The following is a 26,139-nucleotide window of genomic DNA, read 5'->3' as shown; positions in this document are numbered from 1 at the left end:
GGTTTATCAGCAATAGCTGAGAACTCTTCAAAGGCAGAAGAGAAAAAAGAAGGCAAAATAGTCACGCAGTTTACGTTTTCCAAATTCTTGTTCATAAGGAAAAACCTGTACTTGGCTACATTCTATACACTAGAACTTGTACTGGGCATCACGGGCAGACATTGTCAACTTTCAGAGAGGGTCTGGCCTTTCACCAAGAGCCTTTTTCTCCGTTTCCTGAGTCTCCTGTAGCTCTCGGGGTGAAGGGTGAGGGGGTGAGGGATCCCCCTTCTCTGAGACCCAAGGGCTGCCCGGGTCGGGGGGCAGTGCCTCCTGTGACGTCTGTGGGCGTGGTCAGGCCGGGAGGTGCGGAGAAGGGCTCGCCCCGCCCCCGGGGCGCCCAGGCCCACGTCCAGCGCCTGCAGACTTTTTCTTAGTCGGAGTATTGCTCTCCACTCGGCTTTCCGGAGCTATCAGTTTGGACCTTACGACTTCACTTTTGTTGAGAAAGATCAAGTCTTCAGGCCAGTGGGGGAACAGGAGGTGAGGAACCTAACCTGTCTATTCTGGGGAGCAGGTAGGGTTTTAATAATCCTGTGTTCGGTTGTTACTTTATGGAGCAAGGGAGGTCTGTGGGAAAAATGAGTAGTTGGTATGAGCACAGGGCGCGCACTCCCACACCAAGCATTTTCCGGATTCGATGGGAGCAGCTCCCTAGGAGGCAGGTTCGCAGGGTCCGTCACTCTGGGGTGGGCCATGGGGATATTGAGCGGAGTTTGGACGTGTTCAGACAGACAATGTTCTGCTTGAACTGCAGGGCGGCATCTGCCCCCACCGCTGGCTTCACACACGTGAGCGCTAGTCAGGCGTTTCTGTGCAATGGAATGCGGGGGGAGGGGGGCATTCAATCCCCCAGAGCCTCTTTTTTCCCACTCTGGCCACACACAGCGGAATAAATGGATTTCATGTCGCTGGTTCCTTCCAAGGATATGGATATTAAGCACCAGCTTCCCTGTGTGTGGACATTTTTGTGTTTACAGACCCAGACCTGGGCCAGGAGCTCAGCAGGTGCCTAGCAGTCCACCACACAGGACTGCTTGTGAAGTCTCCAGGTGATCCTTTGAGCTGTGACTTCAGGATGTGTCAAGTTCACAATATGCAGTGATTTTGAGGAAAAGCAAACCAGGAGGCTGTTACCAGTTGTAGGCAGTTGTTACCTCCTGAATACAAACCACCTAGAAAATGCTACCCCTGAAGTTTGCTCAGTTTGAACGCAAAGCTCTGTGTTCAGGCTCCTGGGGCAGAACTTGTGGAGGCTGGGAATGCTTCTGGTGATACCAACTCTCATAATTGCCAATGAGAAGTAAATCTCATTAAAAACAACAGAGGTGAAAGAAAGCTCTAGATAAACTGTAAAGGACTGTACAAGAACTGCTTGTTACCACAATTTAGTTTACAAACATTTGAGTGTAGTTGTTCACATCAGATATAAAGTGGAAGTGATTTAGGAATGTAAGTTTTATTATACTGATGCAAATGCTGATACTGTTTTTGTTTTTTGAGAAGTTCATGACCCCTTTGAAGATAGCTCAGGTTTGAGGAACATCACAAATTATGGAGGAAAGGAGAGCCCTGGCTGCAGATTCAGCAGTGCCCACCCCTGGGACACCTGGGAAGTGTTTTAAGACAGAGGACATATATGGTCTGATGTGTATTTTGGAAAGATCACCCACTGGGAGATGGCTGCATAGCCCAGGGGTGGGGAGTTGGGGGGCACTTCTTAGGTAAAGGGTCTGCAGGGTGAGGACAGCCCTCAGGCTCTGGGTTTGTGAGCACCTTCGAGACATCAGGGAGACAAAAAGACAGCTGCACATAGTGATCTAGGCTGCAGAGGGGAGCTTGGGGTATTGACTGTCCACCAGAGAGATCTAAGCCTCTTGGGAAAGAGGAGAGGAGTAGAGCCTTTCAACGCCAGGGCGTCAGGGAGAGGATGGGGTTGAAGGGAGGGTTGGGGTGTGGTGGGGAGGATTTGGGCCTGCAATGGAGACATTTAAGGCCAGAGAAAGGAAAGGATAACCTAGAGACTTAGAGACTCAGAGGAGATGGCCTGAAGAGGAACTCGGAGACTTTCCCATCTTTCCTATATATTGGAAATACAGGAAGAAACCCCACAGACAAAGTCTCTCTGGTTAACTCCTGTGGGTGGCTGCACCACCTTGCGGAGGCATTTTCTTTGCCTCTTGGGGCCGCCCACAAGCTGCACCCTCAGAGAACAGGCTCCTCTCATAAAGTCGCCCAGGCTCTGGTGCTACCAAAGTGGCCAGTCCCGCGGGCTGTGAGGCCGGACTTAGTGGCCTCTTGGGCCACTCAGTGGTGAGGTTGGTGCTCTGGCCACACTGCTGTGGTTTCAGTGTCCTAACCTGATGGGCACTGCCAAGCAGGAGGCACACTCCACAGGAGACGGTAGTGACGACTCGCCCCAGCGCAAGTCTGTTTTTTGAGGGGCAAAGGACCGTTTCAAACTGGTTTGCAGGCTGGACCAAAGTCAACAACACTGCAATTCTTTTCTACAAGAGTAAGGGGAATAGCCTGAAGTGAAGGTAGAAGAGACGGCCTCTTTCTCACGTGGCGGCTGGCCGTGGGGGCTGGCGTAAGGGTTCTTGTCCAGAGCAGGAGGCAGCCCAGGGCGGCCCAATTCCAGACTGCAGCAGGGTGGCATCGCCCCTGGAGGCCTCTTAGGTGTGCTTCTGAGTACAACTCACTTGTTACCTTCCCTGGGCACAGCACAGGAAGGACAACTATCGTCATAGGCTAAGAGACTATTTAAAACCAGAGCATAAAGAAAGAAAGAAAGGAAGAAAGAAAGAAACAGACGATGCTGTTGGGTTGAGCGTTCTAGAAGCTTCTACGGAAATTCATATGTTGCAAATCTTATCCGAAGGGACACAGGGTCACATTGTGCGCTGGTGTGGCGTGGGGCAGAGGCACATCTGCTTTTTCCTGGGGGAGCTGAAAAGGAGGCTGACGCCCCATTCTCCCCCCAGGGGCTGGGCCTGTTACTTTTCCAGCTTCATCAACTGGGAAAATTCAACGGACTCAGACTCCTCCAACGTAGCCACGCCCCCACGGACAGACACGTCCCTGCAGACTCAGATCCTCCTACCCCAGCCCCCTGCAGCTGTAGCCACGACCCTGCAAACGCCCCCATTACTGGCAGAGGCAGCCACACCCCTGGAGGCACAGCCCCCTGGACAGCTCTGAAGTGACTGCGAGGCTTTGGGACTGAGTAGTGCTTAAGGTAGATGACTGGAGTGTTTTCTTCGGACCTTAGACTGCCCACAAGAGGAAAGCATTAGCTGTGAAGCGATTTCTTTTTAATATTTTCACAGCAGCCAATATACATTTTTCTTCTCTTTTCATTATTGTGTAATGTCAAGTGATTAAAGAACTTGAAGAGGGGCGCCTGGGTGGCTCAGTGGGTTAAAGCCTCTGCCTTTGGCTCAGGTCCTGATTCCAGGGTCCTGGGATAAAGCCCCATATCAGGCTCTCTGCTCAGCAGGGAGCCTGCTTCCCTTCCTCTCTTTCTGCCTGCCTCTCAGTCTACCTGTAATTCTGTCTGTCAAATAAATAAATAAAATCTTAAAAACAAAATAAAGAACTTGAAGAAAAGTGCCCTTAAAATTTCCGAAGTTACTGTATTCCAAATGATGTATATTGCTGCTGCTGATTTATGCGCTACTGTAAAACCAGCGTGTTGGTGTTCATTCAGTAATTCAGTTTTTTTAATTGGCACGCCTGTGTAGGGGACGGCACCTAATCCTCAGAACAGGAGGAAACACAGTGCGCCAAAGAGACAGTTTAGGTGCAGCTTGCTGGACTGAGGGGCACTGAGGGCAGGTTCTCGGGATCTCGGTCATACTCATGCTTCCTGTCCCTCATGTCTTTGCCGGCCCATTTGCACAAAACCTGAACTCTGATCCATAATGCCAGCAAACCCCACCATGCCTACAAACCTCCAACCAACTTATGCTGTCAAGAACCATCAGAAGGAGCTGGGGGGTGCCCAGGCCTGGCTTTAGCATCTGGGAACACAGCTCACATGTATCCCCCACCTTCCCTTGTTAACATCACCTCAATTGTCTGGTCATTTTCTCAGGTCAGAGTTAGAGCAACTAACAACTGCTGGACCACGCTGAGAAGGGGCCAAAGGCACAATTCCATTTACTCCTCAGTAAGGACAGGTGTTGGAGCCGGTGTCTGGTGCTCTGCCCTGTGCACTGAGCCTTGGCCTCTGGCCACTCTTGTAACCCAGACCTGTCCTCTCAATAAGCTAGCTCCTCTCCATGCTGTGAACACACTTGCAGGAGGAGCAGCAAGACCAAACAGCACAACCCAAAGCAGGGTTGGTTAGCTTCAGCTATGTGTTCAGGCAAGGCATGGGTAGGGTGTCAAGTCTGCAGCAGGACAGACCAAGCCCTTAGCAGGAGGGGCCTAGGTGGGCAGAGCTCTTACAGGACCTGGAGGGATGGGGAAGCACAGCTACAAGACTGTTGGGGAGGGAAGCAGAGTCAGAGGACAGACAGATTCAGGACCAGGTAGGAAGATAGGAACATTCCATGGAGTTTGAAATATCAGTCATAATATCTATATTTTTCTAAAAGTTGGTGGCAAGTTGGTCACTTTGGTATGAATCTTACTCAGAAGTAAAGGCCTGGGCTCAGCCATAGTGGAGGCATAGTGGAGCACTGCCCCTCTGTTACCACTCAGACCTCACATAGTGGCTCTCCCATCTCTATTCCTGCTCAGGACACAACTGCACCCAGGGTCTCAGGGGTGCAGCCTTTCTTCTGCTGACTGCAGATGTCTCTCCCAGTCTGAGCTCAGCCCAATGCTCAGGGCAGGTTCTGTGGAGTCTTCAGAGGTGAGTCCCAGGCATCCCTCTGTAGGTCAGACATATTGGGCTCCGTGGGGAGAGGCCAGACTGAGACTGTGGGTCCCAGAAAAGTGCAGCGACAGACTGGGGTTCTGGGGGTTGTTCCCAGAGATTAGTCCATGATCTAGAATGTTCAGAGAGTCCTTCCAGAGGATGGGCTATGGCCTGGGATACTGGGGGGGGGGGGATTCCGAGAGGATGGGTAGTGGGATGGGATGTTGGGATCCTCAGAGAACAGACTGTGGACTGGAGTGTTGGAAGGTGTTCCAAGAGAGTGGTCCATGGTTTGGGGTTTTGGGGTCCCCTCAGAGGAAAGACTGTGGAACTGGAGTGTTCCAGCCATCCACATGAAAATTAATGACCAGGTGCAAGCCGCGGGATTTGGTAGAAATGAATGAGAAAGGTAAGATAAAAAGAGAGACCTCTGGGTGAGCAGAGCCCTTTGTGACTCAGGAACTGAGTTAGGAACTGAGCTGAACAAGAGCAGAGGCACTGGGCAGTGCTGAGCCAGGGTACAGAGGACACTGTGGGTGGGAGACTCATTCGGAGCTAGTTGGGTCAGAAGACCGACATCTTCAGAGAGTTGTCAGTGTTTAAAGCCAAGACTGAGATCTTCTAGGGAGGGTGGGCTTAAGGTGGAAGGTGGGAAGAGTGGAAGGAGCCGGCAAAGGAGAATGAGGAAAAGCTAGAGCCTTAGCAAGCCCTGAGACTAAAAAAGAAGGCAGTGCAGGGAAGGCTGCTGAGAACCTGACAAAGGGCCGGAACTTTGATGTTATCAGAGATGACTCTGACTAGTCTCTAGTCAGATGTCTAGTCAGAGTCTAGATGACTCTTCTCTTAGTTGAAGTGGGTTCAAGAAAGAAAGAAAGGAGAAGTGAATACAGTGTTTTTGAGAAGTTGTGATATAAAAGATGGGAAAAAAGTTGGGTAGTGGCTGGAAAACTCTGTGAATATACAGAGAGATTAATTTTTTAATTTTGAGGTAGATTTACATGTTCCTTTTACCCAGTTTCCTCTGATGGTAACATCTTGCAAAATTATGATACAGTATCACAACAAGGATATTCACATTGACACAGTGAAGATAGAATTTACATCACTGCAAGGAGCCTTCATGGAGACCTTTTTCAGCCACACCCACATCCCTTCTGCCTACACCCCCTATTTAACAAACCCCCTTCCGAACTGCTAATCTATTATCCATCTCTGTAACTTTGTTATTTCAAGAATGCTATACATAGGGAATCATACAGTGTATGACCTTTTAGGTTTTGCTTATTATTTTTTTTTTTAACCTAGTGCTTTCACTGTGTAGATCCACGTAAGTTGTTGCATGTATCACTAGTTGTGCCTTTCTAAGGATGAGTTAGATTCCATGGTATAGATGTACTATATAGTTCAGTTAACCACTCATCCATTGACAACCATTTGGTTTATTTCCAGTTTTGGACTACTATGGATAAAGCTGCTGGGAACATTCATGTACAGGTTATTGTGTGAACGTTAAGTTTCATTCATCCCCTGGGATAAATGTTCAGGAGGGCAATTGCTAGGTTAATTGCTAGGTTGTAGGGTAGCTTTAAAAAAAAAACAAAGAGTCAAAATGCTTTCTAGAGGGTCTATTCTGTATTATATTCCTGCTAGCACTGTGTGAGGGGTTGTCTCTGCATCCTCTGCCAGCACTTGCTGTTGTCTCTATTTTTTTCATTTTAGCTATTCTCATAGGCATGTAATGACATGTCATTATAGTTTTAATTTGCATTTCCCTAATAGCTAATGATGTTGAACATTTTCTCATGTGCTCATTTACTATCTTATATCCTCCTAAGTGATGTGACTATTCTTGTCTTTGCACTTTTTCTCATTTAGTATTTGTTTAATTTTTCAATTTTTCTTACTGTTGAGTTTTGAGAATTCTTAATATTATTATTTTTAGAAATATATTTTTAAATTTCAGTATAGTTAACATACAGTGTTATATTAATTTCGTGTGTACAGCGTAGTGATTCAACAATTGCACACATTATCTTGTGCTCCTCGTGACAAGTGCACTCCTTAATCCCCATCACCTATTTCACCCATCTCCTCAATCCCCTCCCGCCTGGTAATCATCAGTTTGTTCCCAACAACTAAGTCTTTTTCTTGGCTTATCTTTCTTCTCGCGCGCTCTCTCTCTCCCTCTCTCTTTTTTCCCCTTTGCTCATTTGTTTTGTTTCTTAAATTCCACATATGAGTTAAATTATATGGTGTTTGTCTTTCTCTTACTGACTTATTTCACTTAGTATATACTCTCTAGCTGCATCCATGTTGTTGCAAATGACAATATTTCATTCTTTTTTGTGGCCAAATAATATTACATTATATACATACTACTTCTTCTTTGTCCACTCATCTATAGATGGACATGGCTGCTTTCACAATTTGTCTATTGTAAATAATGGTGCTATAAACATTGGGGTGCATGTATCCCTTTGACTTAGTGTTTTTGTATTTTGTTTGTTTGTTTGGCAAATAACTAGTAATGGATCTTAGGCTAGTTCTACTTTTAACTTTTTTGAGGAAACTCTATAGTGTTTTCCAGAGTGGTTTTACCAGTTTGGATTCCCACCAACAGTGCAGGAGGGTTCCCTTTTGTCTACAGCCTTACCAACACTTGTGGTTTCTTATGTTGTTGATTGTAGACATTCTGACAGGTGGGAGGGGATATCTCATTGTAGTTTTGATTTTTATTTTCCTGATGATGAGAAATGTTTGACATCTTTCATATATCTGTTAGCCATCTGGATGTCTTCTTCAAAAAAATGCCCTTAACTGGATTTTTTATTTTTTGAGTATTGACTTTGTTAAGTTCTTTATAGATTTTGGATTCTAACCCTTTATGGGTACATCATTTACAAATATCTTCTCCCATTCCCTCTCTCTTTTTTCCCCTTTGCTCATTTGTTTTGTTTCTTAAATTCCACATATGAGTTAAATTATATGGTGTTTGTCTTTCTCTTACTGACTTATTTCACTTAGTATATACTCTCTAGCTGCATCCATGTTGTTGCAAATGACAATATTTCATTCTTTTTTGTGGCCAAATAATATTACATTATATACATACTACTTCTTCTTTGTCCACTCATCTATAGATGGACATGGCTGCTTTCACAATTTGTCTATTGTAAATAATGGTGCTATATTATTTTTGTTAATTGTTTCCTTTGCTGGGCAGAAGGTTTTATTTTTATATGGTCCTAATAGCTTATTTTTGCTTTTATTTCCTTTGCCTCAAGAGATGGATCTAGAAAAATGTTGCTATAGCCAATGTCAGAGATATTACTGCCTATTTTCTATTCTAGGATTTTTATAGTTTTAGGTCTCAAATTTAGGTCTTTAATCTGTTTTGAGTTTGTTTTTGTATATGGTGTAAGGAAGTGGTCTAGTTTCATTCTTCTGCATGTAGCTGACCAGTTTTCCCAATACCATTTGCTGAAGAGACTGTCTTTTTCCCATTACATATTCTTGCCTGCTTTGTCAGATATTAATTGACCGTATAATTGTGGGTTTACTTCTAGATTGTCTATTCTGTTCTGCTTACCTGTGTATCTGTTTTTGTGCCATACTATACTGTCTTGATGACCACAGCTTTTTAAAAAAAAATTAATTTTTTTCAGCATAATAGTATTCATTGTTTTTGCACCACACCCAGTGCTCCATGCAATAAGTGCCCTCTCTAATACCCACCACCTGTCTCCCCCAACCTCCCACCCCCCGCCCCTTCAAAACCCTCAGGTTGTTTTTCAGAGTCCATAGTCTGTCATGGTTCACCTCCCCTTCCAATTTCCCTCAACTCCCTTCTCCTCTCCCTTGTCCTCCATGCTATTTGCTATGCTCCACAAATAAGTGAAACCATATGATAATTGACTCTCTCTGCTTGACTTGTTGCTACAAAAGTTGGGTATTCATCCTTTCTGATGGAGGCATAATACCCCATAGTGTATATGGACCACATCTTCCTTATCCATTCATCCGTTGAAGGGCATATTGGTTCTTTCCACAGTTTGGCGATCGTGGCCATTGCTGCTATAAACATTGGGGTACAGATGGCCCTTCTTTCCACTACATCTGTATCTTTGGGGTAAATACCCAGTAGTGCAATTGCAGGGTCATAGGGAAGTTCTATTTTTAATTTCTTGAGGAATCTCCACACTGTTCTCCAAAGAGGCTGCACCAACTTACATTCCCACCAACAGTGTAAGAGGGTTCCCCTTTCTCCACATCCTCTCCTAACACATGTTGTTTCCTGTCTTGTTAATTTTGGCCATTCTAACTGGTGTAAGGTGATATCTCAATGTGGTTTTCATTTGAATCTCCCTGATGGCTAGTGATGGCTATTTTGTGTCTGATAGCCATTTGTATGTCTTCGTTGGAGAAGTGTCTGTTCATGTCTTCTGCCCATTTTTTGATATGATTATCTGTTTTGTATGTGTTGAGTTTGAGGAGTTCTTGATAGATCCTGGATATCAACTTTTGTACTGTCATTTGCAAATATCTTCTCCCATTCCGTGGGTTGCCTCTTTGTTTTTTTGACTGTTTCCTTTGCTGTGCAGAAGCTTTTGATCTTGATGAAGTCCCAAAAGTTCATCTTCGCTTTTGTTTCCTTTGCCTTTGTAGACATATTTTGAAAGAAGTTGCTGTGGCTAATATCGAAGAGGTTACTGCCTATGTTCTCCTCTAGGGTTCTGATAGATTCCTATCTCATATTGAGGTCTTTTATCCATTTCAAGTTTATCTTTGTGTACGGTGTAAGAGAATGGTTGAGTTTCATTCTTCTACATATAGCTGTCCAGTTTTCCCAGCACTATTTATTGAAGAGACTGTCTTTTTTCCACTGTATATTTTTTCCTGTTTTGTCGAAGATTATTTGACCATAGGTTGAGGGTCCATATCTGGGCTCTCTTCTCTGTTCCACTGGTCTATGTGTCTGTTTTTATGCCAGTACCATGCTGGATGACCACAGCTTTTTAAAAGAGCTTGAAATCCAGAATTGTGATGCCTCCAGTTTTGTTTTTCTTTTTAGAAATGCTTTGGGTATTCAGGGTTTTTTGTGGTTCTGTACAGATTTTAGGATTGTGTGTTCTAGTTCTGTGGAAAATACTGATGGTATTTTGATAGGGATTACATTAAATCTGTGGATTGCTTTGAGTAATATAGATATTATAACAATATTTATTTTTCAATCCATGAGCAGTTAATGTCTTTCTATTTCTTTGTGTCATCTTCATTTCTTTTACAAATGTTTTAGAGTTTTCAGATACAGGTCTTTTACCTCTTTGGTTACATTTATTCCTAGGTATCTTAACAATTTTGGGGGGCAGTTGTAAATGGGTTCAATTCTTTGATTTCTCTTTCTGCTGCTTCTTCTTCTTCTTCTTGGTGTCTAGAAATGCAACAGATTTTCACATTGATTTTATATCTTATGAATTTACTGAGTTCATTTTTTCAGTTCTAGTAGTTTTTGGTGGGATCTTTAGGCTTTTCTATATAGAGTATTATGCCATGTGCAAATAGTGAAATTTTTACTTCTTCCTTACTGGTTTGGTCCTTTTGATTTTGTTTTCTGATTGCTGTGCTTAGGACTTCCAGTACTATGTTGAATAAAAGTGGTGAGAGTGGACATATTTGTCTTGTTCCTGACCTTAGGGGCAATCTCTTGATTTTCCCCCATTAAGTATGATGTTTGCTGTGAATTTTTCTTATAGGACCTTATTATGCTGAGGTATATTCCCTCTAAATCTACTTTGTCGAGGGTTTTTTTTTTTTTTTTTTTAAGGTTTTATTTATTTGACAGAGATCACAAGTAGGCAGAGAGGCAGACAGAAAGAGAGGGGGAAGCAGGCTCCCCGCCGAGCAGAGAGCCCAATGCAGGGCTCGATCCCAGCACCCTGGGATCATGACCTGAGCCGAAGGCAGAGGCCGTAACCCACTGAGCCGCCCAGGTGCCCCTGTCGACGATTTTTATCATGAATAGAGGTTGTACTTTGTCAAAAGTTTTTCTGAGTCTATTGAAATGATTATACGGCTTTTATCTCATCTCTTATTGATCTCATCTCATCTTATTTATCTCATCTCATCTCTTAATGCATCACATTAATTGATTTGCAAATATTCAACAACCCTTGCATCCCAGAAATAAATCCCACTTGATCGTGGTGAATAATTTCTTAAAATGTATTGTTGGATTCTCTTTACTAGTATTTTGTAAGGATTTTTGCATCCATGATTGTCAGAGATGTTGGCCTGTAGTTCTCTTTTTTGTGGTGTCTTTCTCTGGGTTTGGTATCTGGATGATACTGGCCTCATAGAATGAGTTCGGTAGCTTTCCTTCATCTTCTATTTCTTGGAATAGTTTGAGAAGAATAGGTATTAATTCTTCTTTAAATGTTTGGTTGAATTCACCTGTGAAGCCATCTGGTCCTGAACTTTATTTGTTGGGAGTTTTAAAATTTCTGATTTCTGTTTTTTTTTCTTGCTGGAATTGGCCTGTTGAAATTTTCTAGTTCTTCCTGCTTCAGTTTTGGGAGGTTATATATTTGTAGGAATTTATCCATTTTTTTCTAGGTTGTCCAGTCTGTTGATGTGTAGTTTTTCATAATATTCTCTTAGAATTGTTTGTGTATCTGTGGTGTTGGCTTGTATTTCTCCTCCTTCATTTGGAATTTTATTTGTGTCCTTTTGTTTTTGGATAAGTCTGATTAGAGGTTTATGAATTCTCTTTATTTTTTCAGAGAACTAGCTCCTGGTTTCATTTATCAGTTCTATTTTTTTAGTTTCTATGTCATTTATTTCTGCCTATTTATTTCCTTCTTTTTGCTGGTTTTGGGTTTTGTTTGTTCTTTCTCTAGCTCCTTTAGGTGTAAGGTCAGGCTGTTTATTTGAGTTTACTCTTGCTTCTTGAAGTAGGCCTATTTGGCTTTGAACTTCCCTCTTAAGACTAATCTTGCTACATCCCAAAGGTTTTGGATGGTTATGTTTTCATTTTCCTTTGTTTCTATGTACTTTTTTATTTCTTGGTTAACCCATGTTATTTAACCTCCATGTATTTGTGGTCCTTCCAGGTCTTGTGGTTGACTTCTCGTTTTACAACATTGTGTTTGGAAAAAGTGCATGGTATGACTTCAGTCTTATTGTATTTGTTGAGGCCTGTTTTGTGGTATCTCTGAGTATCTGGAGAATATTCTGTATGCACCTGAAAAGAATGTGTATTCTGCTGTCCTTCTTTGTCTGTTGTTATAGTCTTTGTTTTAAATCTATTTTGTCCAATATAAGTATTGCTAATCTGGGTTTCTTTGCACATTCATTTGCATGATAAATGTTTCTCCATCCTGTCACTTTCAATCTACAGGTGTCTTTAGGCCTAACGTGAGTCTCCTGTAGGTAGCATAGAGATGGGTCTGATTTTTTCTATCTGTGCTGTATTTTTGATTGAAGCATTTAACTCTTTTACATTCAAAGTAATTATGCATAGATATGTATTTATTGCCATTTTATTACTTGTTTTGTGGTAGTTTCTGAGGTTTTTCTCTGATCCTTCTTTCTTTCATGGTTTGCTGGTTTTCATTAATGATATATTTGAATTTCTTTTTCTTTATTCTTTGTGTATCTAATAGTGGTTTTTGATTGTGGTTACCATTAGGTTTGTATATAACATACTCTGCATAGAATAGTGTAAATGCAGTTGATGGTCACTTAAGTTTGAACCCATTTCTTTACTTCTCTCTTTCCCATGTTTTAGGTATATATATACATATATATATATATTTCACATCTTTTTATTTTGTGAATTCCTTAGCTGATTTTTTTTTTTAAAGATTTTATTTATTTATTTGACAGAGAGAGAGATCACAAGTAGGCAGAGAAGCAGTCAGAGAGAGGAGGAAGCAGGCTCCCTGCTGAGCAGAGAGCCCGATGTGGGACTCGATCCCAGGACCCTGAGATCATGACCTGAGCCGAAGGCAGCGGCCTAACCCACTGAGCCACCCAGGCGCCCCCTCCTTAGCTGATTTTTTACAGATTTTTTTTTTCTTGTATTTTGTACTTTCATACTGTGACTTCTGATGTTTCCTTTCTGCTCGAAGAGTCACCTTGAATATTTCTTGCAGGGCCAGTTTAGTGGTCATGAACTCTTTTAGTTTTTGATTGTCTGGGAAACTATCTCTCCTTCTATTGGCTGCATATTTTTCCCATTCAGCACTTTGAATTTATCATGCCACTTTCTTCTGACTTGCAAAGTTTCTTATGAAAAATCTGTCTTTTGCCATATAAGGTTTTCTGTGTATGTGTATGTAACTCTTCTTTTGTCTTTCCACTTAAAAAATTTTTTTCTTTATCACTACCATTTTGCCATTTTAATTATGTCATGTGTGGATCTGCTTTGTTTATTTTGTTGGGAGTTGTCTGTGCCTACTGAATCTGGATATCTGTTTCCTTCCCCAGATTAGGGAAGTTTTCAGCTGTTTTCCTTCAAATAAATTTCCTACCCCCCTTCTCTCTCTTCTTCTTCTGGGACTCTTATAATATGAATGTTACTACATTTCAGTGCAGTCACTGAGTTTCCTATCATCATTTGTGTATCTTCTATTCAGCTTGATTACTCTCCATTACTCTATCTTCTAGGTCATTAATTCATTCTTCTGCTTTTTCCAGCCTGGTGTTCATTCCATCAAGCATGTCTCTTATTTCATTTATTGAACCGTTCATCTTTGCTATAAAATTCATTATATCTGTGTTAAGGGTTTTATGGATGATTTCCACTCTTTTCTCCAGTCCAACAAATATCTTTATGCTCATTATTTTAATTTTTTAAAATTTTGTTTTATTTTATTTCTTTTCAGTGTTCCAGCATTTTATGCACCACACCCAGTGCTCCATGCAATACGTGCCATCTGTAATACCCACCAACAGGCTCACCCTAACCCCCCTCCCTTCTCCCCTCCAAAACCCTCAGTTTGTTTCTCAGAGTCCACAGCCTCTCATGGTTGGCCTCCCCCTCCAATTACCCCCAACTCACATATCCTCTTCATCTCCCAATGTCTTTGGTGTTATTTCTTATGCTCCACAAGTAAGTGAAACCATTACTTTAAATTCTTTATCAGACATTATTTATATCTGTTTTGATTAGATCTCTGGCTGTGGCCTTGTCTTGTTCTTTAATTTTTTCAAATTCCTCTATCTTCTCATTTTGTTTACGTCTCTGTGCCTGTTTTTATGTTAAGATGTCAGCTCTGTCTCCTGTTCTTAGAGTAATAGTTTTATGAAGTGGTCCTATAGTGCCCTGCAGTGTAGTGTCTCTTGTTCCCAAGGGCCTGTTGCTTCAGGAAGTGTCTCCAAAGTGTGTTGGGCTCTCAGCTATTGTGTCTTGGTCTTTTTATGCTTTAGGCCAGTGAACTGCAGAAGCTCTCTGCCTGTTATAGGCAGTGTTTGGTCCCTGGCCTGAATGTGCTGAATTATAACTAGGTGTGCTGTAGTCCACTTTTGAACTGTGACATATTGCCACCAATGCCAGAATTAAGCCCCCCAAAACTCCTGGGCTGGGATATGTGTTGTGAGCAGGGGTTTTGGTTGGTCTTTTGGGAGAGGGGGATGCTACACTGGGATTAAAGCATGTGTGATGTGAAGGGTGGCTCTACCAGAACCTGGGGGACAAGGCTTGGTGTAAGAAAGTTAGGTAGCAAGTGTCAGTGATGCACTGGTTCATGCAGGTGGCCCTGTGCTTATTCTGAGGGGCAGGGGAAGGAAATGGTGCCTGCCAATTCCTTTGTTTTTAGAGGGGTCTCTCTGTGAATGCTGCCTCTCTGGGACATGCTCTGAGATGAGCAAATAACCTCCCCTCTGTGGGCCCCAGTCACTTTCAGATCGCTGTTTCCACACTGTATGTCCATATGCTATGTTCCCTGACCTCTCTCCAAGAGTAGACCAATGCCTTTCAGGCTCTCTGAGCCAAGGCTGCCAACCTTTAAAACTCTAGCTTTAAGTCCCATTGGTTGCAAGAACTCATGAAGTTTTGGCTCCTCTTTCTTTCCAAGCCAGTTGCTTTGGAGCTTTGTCTTCCTTGTGCCGGCTCCCTTATGCATTAATCTGTCTTTAGCCCTTCTCCAGGACGATGGTTAACTTCCCACTGAAGCAACCATCATCCATTTCTCTCCCAAACTGAATCTTTGCACTTTCTACCTTCTTCAGTATGGCCTCTTCTCTACCTTTAGTTATGGAGTTTGTTCTGCCAATCTTCAGGTCAATTTCTGTGGTCTTTAGGATGATTTAATGGTTGTTTACTTGTATTTGTGGGACAAACTGAGCCTAAGGTTTTCCTACTCTTCTGCCATCTTCCCTTCCCTGAGAGTTCTTTATGTAGTCAGGATATCAGTCTCTTTCTGGATATGTGATTGGTAAGTATTTTCTTCCAGTACATGGCTTATCTTTTTAACCTCCTAACAGCATTTCACAGAACAAAAAATTGTAATGTTGATTAAGTTCAGTTTATCATTTTTTTTCTTTTTATGGATTGTGCTCTTGGTGTCAAGTTTAAGGCTTTTTGCCTAGCCCTAGATTCTGAGGGTTTCTCCCTGTGTTAGTTTTTAAAAAAGATTTTATTTATTTGACAGAGAGAGAGAGATCACAAGTAGGCAGAGAGGCAGAAAGAGAGAGAGGGAAGCAGGCTTCCTGCTGAGCAGAGAGCCTGACGCGGGGCTCGATCCCAGGTCTCCAAGATCATGACCTGAGCAGAAGGCAGAGGCTTAACCCACTGAGCTATCCAGGTGCCCCCATGTTGATTTTTTAAAGTTTTGTAGTTTCAGATTTTACATTTAAGTCTGTGATCCACTTTGAGTGAACTTTTTTTTTTAATAATTTTTTATTTTTTATTTTATTTTTTTAAAATTAAATTTATTTATTTTCAGCATAACAGTATTCATTATTCTTGCACCACACCCAGTGCTCCATGCAATCTGTGCCCTCTATAATACCCACCACCTGGTACCCCAACCTCCCACCCCCCCACCACTTCATTCCCCTCAGATTGTTTTTCAGAGTCCATAGTCTCTCATGGTTCACCTCCCCTTCCAATTTCCCCCAACTCCCTTCTCCTCTCCAACTCCCCATGTCCTCCATGATATTTGTCATGCTCCACAAGTAAGTGAAACCATATGATAATTGACTCTCTCTGCTTGACTTATTTCACTCATCATAATCTTTTCCAGTCCCATCCATGTTGCTACAAAAGTTGGATATTCATCCTTTCTGATGGAGGCATAATAGTCCATAGTGTATATGGACCACATCTTCCTTATCCATTCATCTGTTGAAGGGCAGAAAGATTCCCTTCTTTTTTTTTTTTTTTATAAACATATATTTTTATCCCCAGGGGTACAGGTCTGTGAATCACCAGGCTTACACACTTCACAGCACTCACCAAAGCACATACCCTCCCCAATGTCCATAATCCCACCCCCTTCTCCGAAACCCCCTCCCCCCAGCAACCCTCAGTTTGTTTTGTCTCCCTCCCAATCCCATCTTGTTTCATTTATTCTTCTACCCACTTATATAAATTATGAGACATAGATAAAGGTGCTTTTTCTTTTGCCTATGAATATCCTATTACTCAAGAACCATTTATCGTACAGGTTATCTTTCTTATGTTAAATCGCTTTTGCACCTTTGTCAAAATCCTCTGGGCATATTTACACGAGTCTCTTTCTGAGTCCTCTCTTCTGTTGATTTGTGTGTGTATGACTCTGCTCACACCACACACTCTTAGTTACTGTAATAACTATAGAGTAAATCTTGCAACTTGTAGATTGGTCCTCCCATTTTTTTCAAATTATGTTAAATATTCTAGATCATTTGCCTTTCCATATAAATTATAAAATAATGTTGTTTATAGCTATAAGATATCATTCTGGAATTTGATAGGAATTGCATTAAATTTGTATAAATTTGGGGGGAGTTGACATATTTACTATGTTGAATCTTCTAGTCCATAAACATGATTTATCCTTCCATTTATTTATAGATATTTGATTGCTTTCATTAGTGTTTTATTGTTTCCAGTGTTTGAGTCAGTACATGTATTATTAGATGTACACCTATTTAATTTTTTTTTGTGTTATGTTAGTCACCGTAAAATACATCATTAGTTTTTGAGGCAGTGTTCCAAGATTCATTGTTTATGTCATTTTTTCCCTCACTCCTTCTCTCTCTCTCTCTTTCTTCCTTCCTTTCCATTTCCCTTTTCCTTCCTTCCTTGCTTTTTTCCTCCCATCTTCCCTTCCTCCTTTCCTTTCTTCCTTCCTTCCTTTCTTTCTTCTTACCTCCCTTCTTCTCTCTCTTTCTCACTTTCTTTCTTTCCTCTGATTTTGGCATAAGGATAACACTAACTTCATAAAATTACCTGTAACGTGTATCTCACTTTTTATTTTCTGGAAGAAATTGGGTAGAATTGGTGTTAATTCTTCTTTAAAGATAACTTCTTTTCAGATAACTATCTGAGTCTGGAGATTTACATTTTGGGAATTTAAAAACTCAAATGCAGTCTACTTAATAGTTAGAGAATTATCCAAATTATCTATTTTATATTGGGTGAATTGTGTTCACTTCTGCTTTTTGAGGAATTGGTCCTTTCATCTGAGTTGCCACATTTATGTGTGTAGAGTTTTTCAGTATTCCATTATTATCCTTTTGATGTCTGTAAGGTCTGTAGTAATGTTCCCCATTTAATTCCTGATATTGGTAATTTCTATTCTCTTTTTTTGTCAGTCATGCTAGAGGTGTTTGTCAATTCAGAGAAGAAGCTCTTTGTTTCATTGATTTTTCCTGTTGTTTTTCTGTTTTATATTTCATTGATTTTCTTGCTCTTATGTTTATTATTTTCTTCTACTTTCCGTAGGTTTATTTTGCTATTTTTCCCCTAGATTATTGAGATGAGAGTTTAGATTATTGACTTGAGACCTTTTCTCCTTCCCAATATGAACATTTAATGCTGTAAAATTCCCCCCATCACTGCTTTAGCTTTATTCCACACATTTTGATATGTTGTATTTTCATTTTGTTTGGTTCAGTATAATTTTGGTTTCTCTTGAGACTTCCTCTTTGACTTCTGGATTAATTAGAAGTTTTAATTTTAATTTTCAAAAATGTAGACTTTCTGCTTGTTTTTCTATTATTAATCTCTAATTTGATTTGATTAGAGTGTGACTGTAGAACATACTGTGTGGTTTCAATTCTTTTAAATTTTCTGAGGTTTGTTTTATGACCCAAGTTGTAGTATATCTTGATATATGTTCTTTGGGCACTTAAAAAGAATGTTCTGCTGTTGTTGGGCAGAGTTTTCTACACATATCATTTAGATCTTCTTGGTCAATGATGTTCTTCAGTTCTTCTATATACTTGCTGATTTTCTGTGTAATTGTTCTATTAACTGCTGAGAAAGAAATGAATTCTCTAACAATACAACTGTACATCTCTCTTTCTCCTTTCAGTTCTGTTAGTTTTTTATCACTAATTTTGCAGCTTTGTTGTTTGGTAATACACATTTAAAATTCCCATGTCATTTTGATAAATTGACTCTTTTATTATTATTCTATAGACTCTTTTTCTGTACCTAGATATTTTGTTTACCCTGAAGTTTATCTTATATCAACATAGCCACATGACCTTTCTTTGGATTAACTCTTGAATGATATATGTTTTTCCATCCTTTCACATTTTAGCCTACTTAAATTATTTTTGTAGTTAATTTCTTATAGACTGCACAAAGCTGAGTCATGTTTTATAATCCACTCTTCCAACCTCTGTCTTAATTGTTGTATTCAGATCATTTATAGTCAATGAAATTTTAATATGTTAAGGTTGTGGGTTAAGTGGACATATTTTGTAATTCCATTATATCTGTAGTATTTTTAAATTATTATTATTTTTTATTATGTTATTTTAGTCACCATTCAGTACCTCATTAGATTTGGTGTAGTGTTCCAAGATTCATTGTTTACATATAACACCCAGTGCTCCTTGCAATATGTGCCTCCTTAATACACATCACTGGGCCAACCCATCCACCCATCCTCCTCCCCTCTAAAACCCACAGTTTGTTTCTCAGAGTCCAAGTCTTTCATGGTCCATCACCCCTTCTGATTCCACCTCTCCTTCATTTTTTCCCTTCCTTCTCCTAATGTCCTCCATGCTATTCCTTATGTTCTACCAGTAAGTGAGACCACATGATAGTTAAATTTCTCTGCTTGAATGACTTCATTCAGCATAATCTCCAGTCTCATCCAAAAGTTGGCTATTCATCATTTCTGATGGCTGAGTAATATTCCATTATATGTATGGACCTCATCTTCTTTATCTGTTCGTCTGTTGAAGGGCATCTCTGCTGTTTCCACAGTTTAGCTATTATGGACATTGCTATTATGAACATTGGGGTGCATATGTCTCTTCTTCTCATTACATCTCTATCTTTGGGGTAAATACCTAGTAGTGCAATTGCCAGGTCATAGAGTAGTTCTAAATTCAACATCTTGAGGAGCCTCCACATTGTTTTCCAAAGTGGCTGCGCCAACTAGCATTCCCACAACAGTGTAAGAGGGTTCCCCTTTCTCCAAGTCCTCTTCAATATTTGTTGTTTCTTGCCTTGTTAATTTTTGCCTTTCTAACTGGTGTAAGGTGGTATCTCTAGTATTTTTAAATGTATCTCTTTTATAGCTTTTTCAAGTGGTTTCCCTAGGTATTAAATTATATATACATTATTTCTCATGGTCTCATAGTGTTATCATTCTGGTACCCTGTGTCTTTTGATTGGACCATTTATATTTAGAGTGATTATTGAAAGATAAGAATTTAGGGGCACCTGGGTGGCTCAGTGGGTTAAGCCTCTGCCTTCAGCTCAGGTCATGATCTCAGTGTCCTGGGATCGAGCCCCGCATCGGGCTCTCTGCTCCGCCGTGAGCCTGCTTCCTCCTCTCTCTGCCTGCCTCTCTCCCTACTTGTGATCTCTCTCTCTGTCAAATAAATAAATAAAATCTTTAAAAAAAAAAAAAAAGAAAGATAAGAATTTAGTGCCATTGTGTTACCTGTAGAGTTGGTGTTTCTGTTGATGTTCTCTGATCCTTTCTAGTCTTTGTTGCTTTTGGTCTTTTTCTTCTGTCCACCCAAAGTGTCCCTATTGAAAGTTCTTATAGGGCTGACTTAGTGGTCACAAACTCTACTTTTTGTTTGTCTGGGAAACTCTGTATCTCTCTTTTTATTCTGAATCACAACCTTGCTGGATAAAGAATTCTTGGCTGCATATTGTTTCCACTCAGCACTTTGAATATTTCCTCTACTTCCTTCTGGCCTGCCAGATTTTGGTGGACAGATCTGCTGTGAACATGATCTGTCTTCCTTTGTAGGTTAAGGACTTTTTTCCTTTTCTGGTTTCAGGATTCTTTCCTTGTCTGTGTATTTTATGAATTCAACCATCATATGCCTTGGCGATGGTTTACTTCTGTTAAATTTAATGAGAGTTCCTGTCCTTCTTGGATTTTCATGTCTGTGTCCTTCCCCAGCTATCATTTGTTTGAATAAACTTTTTGTGCCTATATCTCTCTCTTCATTTTCTGGGACTCCTATGATACAAATATTATTGTTTTAATAAGAAACTGAGTTCCCTAAGTCTACCTTCCTAGTCCATTAACTTTAACTCTTCATTTCAGCTTCATTATTTTCCATAATTTAATATTCTGTGTTACTGATTCACTCCTCTGCTTTGTCCACCCTTATTTTTATGGCCTCCACTTGGGGTTGAATCTTGGTTATAGCATTTTTAATTTTTAATTTCAGCCTGATTATATTTTAATTCTTTTATCTTTGTAGTAAGGGATTCTCTAGTGTCTTCTCTGTTTTTTCTTTTTTTTCCAAGCCCAGCTACTATCCATATAATCATTGTTTTAAATTCTAGTTCCAAAATTGTACTTACATTTGTATTGATTAAATAAATCCCTGGCTGTGAGTACTACCTCCTGTTCTTTCTTTTGGGGTGAATTTCTCCATCTTGTCATTTTGTCCAGGAAAGAAAAGAAGAAAGAAAAAGAAACAAACAAACAAACAAAAAAAGCCTAACAAAACCAACAGCAAAACCAAAAAAATTAGATCCTATGTGTGTTTTAGCCTGTTGTTAAAAGAATCTAGATCCTAAAATAAGAAAGAAAAAATTAAAAAAAATAGTGAAGTTAACCAAAAAATATATAAAATTAAAAATTAAAAAATTACCATAAAATAACAAAAAAGAAAATAAAGGAGAAAATAACCATAAAAATAAAGAACTAAAGTACAAAGGAGGCTAGATACTATTTTCCTCTAGACCTGAAGATTTGCATCCCTCTACACTCAGTAAACTTTGTGGGGGCAAGTGGTTTATACTGGTCTTCTCGGGGAGGAGCCTGTTGTGCTGATTCTCAAGTGGACTTGCCATAGTGGAAATATGCTTCCAGGGCATTAGGAGGAATGGCTTGGTATAAGAGGCTCCAGACTCCACTAGGTGAAACTCTTTTGCTGCCTGAAGGCTTTCAGTACTGATAGTCAGAATGAATATGGTGGCACCCCATTCTTTCATCCTGGAGCTGAAAATTCATACCCTCCACTCTTTAGTGAGCCCTTACAGAAGAACAATCAATCATTCTTGTCTCCCTGGTTTCATCAGAACCCTGTGTTCTTCCTGCCTGTGTCTGAGCTCTTTTATCTCAAGTGCGTGACTGAGTTTTAAAACTATAAATTTTAGGGACTCCTATGACATAGGCCTTCATTGTTGCTCCTGGGGAGGGTCTCCCCATGATTCTGCCACGTGCTAGACCTGTCCCAGGCAAGATCCCATGACCACACAGTGGTTTGCAGTTTATGGCAATACAGAGCAGAAAGCCCGAAACTAGACTCACTGTTCTCAGCCAGCTTCCATGGTCCTATGCCTGGTAACAGTGCAGCACTTAGGCACCACCCATTCTTCTTGTGACCAGGGGGATCTTCAGACCATGGTGTCACACCTGGGATTCTGCCCCCACTTCACCACCTGGGCACCTTTAAGCCAGGCATGTCTCCCACTGTAGTAGACTTTTAAAAAAAATTTTTAATTTTTTATAAACATATATTTTTATCCCCAGGGGTACAGGTCTGTGAATCACCAGGCTTACACACTTCACAGCACTCACCAAAGCACACACCCTCCCCAATGTCCATAACCCCACCCCTCTTCTCCCAACCCCCCTCCCCCCAGCAACCCTCAGTTTGTTTTGTGAGATTAAGAGTCACTTATGGTTTGTCTCCCTCCCAATCCCATCTTGTTTCATTGATTCTTCTCCTACCCACTTAAGCCCCCATGTTGCATCACCACTTCCTCATAAGTTCTGATATTGTGCTCTGTTCTTGGTATTCAGAATTATTTGCTATTTGGGTGTACTTGAGGGACAAGACAAATTTAGGATCCTCTAATCTTCTGCCATCTTAATTCCTCCTGGAGATGTATCTTTTTAGTTTTGGCAGATATCACTTTATGTTTCCATTGTGGCCTGAATGATTCAGGAGAGGAGAATTGCAACAGCACAGTCTGAGTCGGTGAGAGTGGGTGGGCTCCAGCGTACCCAGTAGTGTTGCAGGCAGGCATGTACTAAGGAGGCTGGACATTTTATTCTCATTGCTTCTAGTTTTGTCAGTGTGCCAGTTCTGGGACTTTTTGCTCTTGGAGACATTCATCACCCTCAACTCATGTCTAAATCTCAGTTTCTGGCTCATACTTTGGCTCTCAGGTCAGTATCTTCCTGCTGAGTTTGGGAAGCTCTGCCGGGAGATTGATGGAGGTAGAGGGGGCAAGTTGGTACTTCTTCCCATTCCACCCTGCTTTTGGGGGCATCTCTTCTTGGACTCCAGCTTCTTCCAGAAAGGCTCAGCATAGTTTCTGCACTCACCTTCTCCCTCTGCTCCTTAGCTATGGTGGGTTGGAAATTTTCTTGCTGCCACTCTTCTCTAGCCTCTAGATAGCATCTCACCATGTCCATCTCCTGTGTTACCAGTTTCTATGATTATGTATTCAGAGAAGCTTCTATTTCCTTCTTGGACCCTGGCTGACTCAGTTAGTGTAGGAAGGAAGAGGCAAGGGCAATAGCTGAGATTGAAAGGGAGAGAGGACATAATGGATGTTAAAGGAGAAGTTGGAGGAGAACAGGAGTGAAAATTGTCTTGGGAGATATGTTAAAATCACTGGGCAGTTTTAGGACCCAGTGGGAACACTGCATATGGAGGTCACATCAGAATGTCAGGACCACAGAAGGTTCTTTATGGCTATAGTCAGCTGCTTGGATGGTGACACAGGACAGGAAAGCCAGTCTTTTGAGATTTTTCATGGGTAGCATGCAGACCCAAGGGTAGTCCCCATGATCCTCATTGCCTGGTGGTCATTCCCTTTTGTAGTTCCCTCCCCTGAGGGTAGGGTAGGATCTATGACTCACTTCCAAACAGTAAAATAGAGCAAAGACGATGGGATGTCAATCCCATGGTTGTGCTACAATATGTAAAATTTTGTCTTCTTAGTTGACTCACTTTGGAGACTCTTCATTGTTCTTGATGAAGTGGACATGTTTGGGGAGTCCACATGGCACAGAACTTCAGGAATCCTGTAGAAGGTGAGGGTGGCTTCTGAGAGCTCAGTGTGGTCTCTGGTCAACAACTAGCAAGAAGCCAGGGCCTTCAGTCCTGTAGCACCAGCAATTGAATTCTGCCAACATTGGGTCATTCTGGAAGCAGATTTTTCCTGTAGTTGAGCCTCTAGATGATAACACAGCATGATTACACCTTGAAATCCTAAGTAAATGATCCAGTGAAGCCTGCCCCAGAGTTTCTGAGATTATAAATGTGTTGTTTTAAGCTACCAATTTTGTAGTGATTTGTTACGCAGCAATAGCAAACTCACATATTGCTCACATAACAGATGAGCTTGACACAATGAGTTGGGGCAAATAAGAGGAGAGTCTTTGCTGGACTATGGAATCTCTCAGCTGGGAAAGGGAGTGGGGACAGGGGGTGTTTGGCTGTTGTGGAAGCAGAGAAGTTCTTTTATAAAATATTTTATTTTATTTTATTTTATTTTTCAGTGTTCCAAGATTCATTGTTTATGCACCACACCCAGTGCAGTGCTCCATGCAATATGTGCCCTCCTTAATACCCACCACCAGGATCACCCACTCTTCACCCCACTCCCTTCCAACACCCTCAGTTTGTTTCTCAGAGTCCACAGTCTCTCATGGTTCATCTCCCCCTCCAATTTCCCTCAACTCACTTCTCCTCTCCAACTCTCAATGTCCTCCGTGTTATTCCTTATGCTCCACAAATAAACTAAACCATATGATAATTGACTCTCTCTGCTTGACTTATTTCACTCAGCATAATCTCTTCCAGTCCTGTTCATGTTAATACAAAAGTTGGGTATTCATCCTTTCTGATGGAGAATACTCCATAGTATATATGGGCCATATCTTCTTTATCCATTCATCTGTTGAAGGGCATCTTGGCTCTTTCCACAGTTTGGCGACTGTAGCCATTGCTGCTATGAACATTGAGGTACAGATGGCCCTTCTTCTCACTGCATCTGTATCTTTGGGGGAAATACTCAGTGGCGCAATTGCAGGGTCATAGGGTAGCTCTATTTTTAATTCCTTAAGGAATCTCCACAGTGTTCTCCAAAGTGGCTACAACAACTTGCATTCCCACCAACAGTGTAAGAGAGTTCCCCTTTCTCTACATCCTCTCCAACACTGGTTATTTACTGTCTTGTTAATTTTGGTCATTCTAATTGGGGTAAGATGGTATCTCAATGTAGTTTGAATCTCATGGATGGCTAATGATGAGCATTTTTTCATGTGTCTGTTAGCTATTTGTATGTCTTCTTTGGAGAAGTGTCTGTTCATGTCTTCTGCCCATTTCTTGACTGGGTTATTTGTTTTTTGAGTGTTGAGTTTCAGAAGTTCTTTACCGATTGTGGATACAAGTCCTTTATCTGTAATGTCATTTGAAAATATCTTCTCCCATTCCATTTTGTTTGATGGTTTCCTTTGCTGTGCAGAAGCTTTTAATCTTGATGAAGTCCCCAAAGTTCATCTTTGGTTTTGTCTCCCTTGCCTTTGGAGATGTGTTTTGAAATAAATTGCTGTGGCTGATGTCGAAATTGTTACTGCCTATGTTCTCCTCTAGGATTTTGATGGATTCCTGTCTCAGTTGAGGTCTTTAATCCATTTAGAGTTTGTCTTTGTTTATGGTGTAAGAGAATGGTCCAGTTTCTTTCTTCTGTGTATAACTATCCAATTTTCATAGCACCATTTGTGGAAGAGACTGTCTTTTTTTCTACTGGATGTTTTTCCCCCTGCTTTGTCAAAGATTACACAACCATAGAGTTGAGGGTCCATATCTGGGATCTCTACTCTGTTCCATTGATCTATGTGTCTGTTTTTGTGTCAGTACTGTGCTTTCTTGATTATCACAACTTTGTAATATAACTTGATATCAGGCAACGTGATGTCCCCAGCTTTGTTTTTTCTTTTTCAACATTTCCTTGGTGATTTGGGGTCTTTTCTGGTTCCACACAAATTTTAGGATTGTTTTTTTTAGCACTTTGAAAAATGCCATTGGTATTTTGATCACGTTGAAAGTATAGATTGATCTGGGCAACAGAGACATTTTAACAATGTTTATTCTTCCAATCCATGAGCAAGGAATGTTTTTCCATCTTTTGTGTGTTCTTCATTTTTCTTTATAAGTTTTCTTCAGTTCTTAGAGTATAGATCCCTTACCTCTTTGGTTAGGTTTATTCCAAAGTATCTTAAGGATTTTTGTGGTATTATAAATGGAACCAATTCCCTAATTTCTCTTCCTACAGTTACATTGTTAGTGTATAGAAAAGGAACTCATTTCTGTGAATTGATTTTGTATTCTGCCACATTAGTGAATTGATGTATGAGTTCTAGTGATTTGGGGGTGGAGTCTTTTGTTTTTTCCATGTAAAGTATCATGTCACCTGTGAAGAGAGAGAGTTTCACTCCTTCCTTGCCAATTTGAACACCTTTTATTTCTTTTTGTTGTCTGATTGCTGTTGCTAGGACTTCCAGTACTATGGTGAATAATATTGGAGAGAGTGGGGATACTTGTCGTGTTCCTGATCTAAAGGGAAGTATTCT

General features: G+C 40.9%; 1 protein-coding gene across 4 annotated transcripts in view; it reads left to right on the top strand.

The window, feature by feature from the left end:
- The first annotated feature begins 372 nt into the window (after positions 1 to 372).
- Positions 373 to 26,139, top strand: part of OCA2 (OCA2 melanosomal transmembrane protein) — a 455,591-nt gene continuing 429,824 nt past the window's right edge. For 3 of the 4 annotated variants that reach the window (XM_059180248.1, XM_059180245.1, XM_059180247.1), the window contains exons 1-2: positions 373 to 522; positions 4,786 to 4,900. The gene's annotated coding sequence lies outside the window, so the exon portion shown is untranslated. The remainder of the gene's footprint in view (positions 523 to 4,785; positions 4,901 to 26,139) is intronic. The other variant, XM_059180246.1, reaches the window with a different exon arrangement.

The sequence above is a fragment of the Mustela lutreola genome, chromosome 7 (assembly GCF_030435805.1).
Source record: "Mustela lutreola isolate mMusLut2 chromosome 7, mMusLut2.pri, whole genome shotgun sequence".
NCBI lineage: Eukaryota > Metazoa > Chordata > Mammalia > Carnivora > Mustelidae > Mustela > Mustela lutreola.
Note: the sequence above shows the minus strand (reverse complement) of the source record. Positions and strands in the feature narration are given on the sequence as shown.